The sequence below is a fragment of the Saccoglossus kowalevskii genome, chromosome 5, assembly GCF_978046115.1.
Source record: "Saccoglossus kowalevskii chromosome 5, keSacKowa6.1, whole genome shotgun sequence".
NCBI classification, from domain to species: domain Eukaryota; kingdom Metazoa; phylum Hemichordata; class Enteropneusta; family Harrimaniidae; genus Saccoglossus; species Saccoglossus kowalevskii.
The window spans coordinates 29,927,500-29,931,164 of NC_140645.1; the positions used below are offsets into that span (position 1 = coordinate 29,927,500).

Consider the following 3,665-nt stretch of genomic DNA (forward strand, 5'->3'; position numbering starts at 1 on the left):
GTATTTAAAGTGGTTAGCAAATAGTGAGCCACGAATGTGCATGTGATGACATAAGTATTTATGGTTCTAGTGAACTAGTGGATGATTCAAAATTTACCATATTTAAGATAACTTTAAATTGTGCATTGATAGTGTTTGTGTTGATATACAATATGATGGCCCAATATACGATGTTTTATATATGCATTGATTTATATTTTTATGACTATGAGTTGGATATTTGTTTACGATTCTCTATCGTTGTGAATGACAAATAACGACATTATACACACAATCACACACATATAACTGAACGTATTTATTTTATTTGTGAATAATACATAAACAAAGATTTTTGGAGTATATGTGCTATAATTTTGAATGGAAACGTTAAATATATACTTCAAACCAACCGCTAAACAACCGTCGAATACCATGGAATGCGGTACACAATACCAGTTAACACAAAGGGTCACTTATGTTTGAAGTAACGACTGGCAACTTAGGTTTAGGTCCTCAATACCTTACACATTGACCTCAATTCATGTCAAACGTCTCAGCTGCTTGTATTTATGAATGTTTTAAATTCTGACTTGTTGTATAATTTCGTATAAACTTCACTTGTAATAGAAAAACACTGTCTCATTCAAAACAATATATTATCACGTACACTGATTTAACCAGATGATATGTCCAGTTTATTGAAAACAGCTACCAAAAAAATATTGAAACAATAAAACTAACATATATTTGACAGGGAAAAAGCAACATTTCAGCAATATTACTCTGAAAAAAAATTAAAACAGTTCTGCTCAAGACTGAAGGACACACTAATACACCGTCTTCCCTCTCAAAATATCTACTGGTCACCGCCTATTTCCAAATAACTACTACCAATCACAGCGTCATTGCGTTTCTCGTCACTTTTCAGTGATGGAATCGTGATACATACTATAGAAATGATCCCTAAAAGTATGATCAGTTAAAATATTGCAAAGCTTTTTTAGGAGTTAAGTCTTCCACATCTGACGTTGCAGTACTCGGAGAGTGTGGTAGATACCCTATATATAATTATACAGTCAAAAAGTGTATGAAATACTGGCTAAGACTAGTAAGCATGCACCCAAGTAGAGTTGCTAAGCAAGCTTATAAACTTGCGCTCAATCTTGATGAAAATGGCAGAACGTCATGGGCAACACACATAAAATCTATTCTTTTTGAGTTTGGTTTTGGTGAAGTGTGGTTTTGGTAGGGTTCTGGTGACCCTGAAGCCTTTCTCTGTCAATTCATGTCAAGGGCAAATGATATTTTCAGACAAAATTGGAGAGCGGAGGTGTGTACAAAAGACAAACTACGTACATATTGTAATTTCAAAGTCCTATTCCAAAGGAAAGATTATTTATTATTTATTAGTAATGTTAAATTGAGAAGAACATTATCATGCTTTAGATGTTCCAGTCATGTATTGGCAATAGAGGGCGGCAGGATCATGGGGCTTGACATTGATTTTAGACTTTGTCGAGTCTGTGACATGATGGAAGTAGAGGACGAATATCATTTCATTATGATATGTCCTCTGTACGAGATGCTTAGAAAGCGGCTCATTCCCATTTGGGCTTATACAAATCCATCTGTAAATAAGTTTTATTCTTTAATGTCATGTAATTCATTTGAAATTATTAGTAACTTAGCTGTTTTTATACAAAATGCATTTAAGTTGAGACAAGATGTACTTGACCTTTGACCAAAGATTTGTTACATCAGTATTGTAATAAGCAAAAGGGACAAGTGGCCTATAAGAGCAAATAAAAAAATATGTATATATATAATCACAGCGTCATTCACTCGAACGGTCAAATTGGCTTGCATCTACGGTGGATATTCAGTAGTCATATGTAGAGGTATTATCTAGTCTCACAATGCGTTGTACCAGCTGATAGTTTTTAACTATGTTCCTTTTTTTCAAATTTGGTCTGTATGGGTATATAATATCTCGTTGTCTCCTCAAGATTGACAGTTCAACACTCGGAAAAAGATATATTTATTTACTACACGGTCGGTTCCTATTTTTTTAATACTATTTTCAGACATTTTATTCGATTGTCTCTTGTTTTAATATCATACTTGAATAAGCAATAACGCACTTAAAAAATGGAAAAAAATTGTTTTGCGAAAGGTGGGGTGAACGAGAAATCACCACAGACTGGTCTTATTTGCAGCTCATCTGTTGTTATTATTATTATTCATGATATGCAGTGACATCACTGAACATATACAGAAAAAGAGTGGGGGCGTGCGCGCTGTATAATGGAGAAACATTGGAGAGTAACAGTTTTCTGTTAGCTAGAATGGTTTCCGGACTGCTGAATACCCAGTTGAAGCATAATGGTCGAAGTTACCTTGCTGAACGTCGTCTGGTATAGTGTTCGTTTTTGCATGAAAATAACACGTCTTCAGTTCAAGTTTCTGCAGCTTTGATGCTTGCTCTTGCACCACCGCAACCAAAGGAGAGATGGCAATTACTATGGTTTTCAAGTTATCTGATTCGACAGTGCCAAACTGTTTTTCATCTAAACAGAACGGAGCAAAGTCGAATGCAATCGATTTGCCGCTTCCGGTGAGAAGGGTAACGAAAAGTCGTGGCCGTCAGTAAAACCATCTATTATTGTCTTATGTGCAGATCGCGCTTCACTGTAACCCAGACGAGATAAAGCTACACACAGGCTACTTCTCTCCATTAGAATAATTTGTACAGAACGTTATAAATAGTAATTCGTTTGTTATGAGTGACGATCGAGAAACTTGAAAAATAGTGAAGTCTTCAGGTACAAAGCTTAACTAGATATAGTTTAAAGGTCACATTACTCTGATTGGATAACGTTCTTGCACGTCATTCTGATCATTAACATAAAAACTAGTATGAAACCACACTAGTTCTTGCTTTTACCACAGAGGGCGCGGCAAAAACGTCAAGTCAACACCTCCATTTCGCTATATTTTTTATTTAATTTTGAATTTAAAAAGAAATAAATCGCCCAGACTGTGCCAGTTTAACGTCGCTGTTATTACAATGAGTAAATGAAGCGACATTTTAATTCATTTAGTCGTCACAAGTCACTCACCCCGATGTGATGGCAGAATGTGCTCCACAAACTGCATATATTGTTCTTGTGTTGAGCAAACATAGATACTAAAACATAAAGTAGGCCATGCTAAGAGTATGTAGAGAAAGAATGCAAGTGATAAAACTGTCAAAATCATTTCGGGGAAGGAATACGTCACCGTGTCATTGCTGTGTGTATACTAATCCGTGCTATACATATGTTATAGAGCAGTTTTTCACTTACTTCATGTATCTACAATGTGGCAATATATAATGATCATATATTCTGATCAGGTCAAACGAGTGTGAATGTATGGTATTTTCACAAGGTTTACATCTAGAGATTGAAATCATACTTTTATACAAAATTAGCATAATGTGGACTGGGAATCGGCAGAAAATGTTTAGATATCAGTGAAATATGAGAATATATAGTTATACTAGTCAAGTACGATGCAACATTTATCACTATATTTTTTTGTATTTGGTAATATATGTGTTATAACTTTCTAATTGAATACGACCTTTTATTGTAACTGTAGTTATCTTGTTGAATTTATTTAGATGTATCCATTAATCAATC

At 34.6% G+C, this 3,665-nt stretch overlaps 1 pseudogene; it reads right to left on the reverse strand.

The window, feature by feature from the left end:
• Positions 1 to 862: 862 nt before the first annotated feature.
• LOC144344831 (small nucleolar RNA U3) lies at positions 863 to 961 on the reverse strand (annotated as a pseudogene).
• Between the last annotated feature and the right edge of the window lie 2,704 nt (positions 962 to 3,665).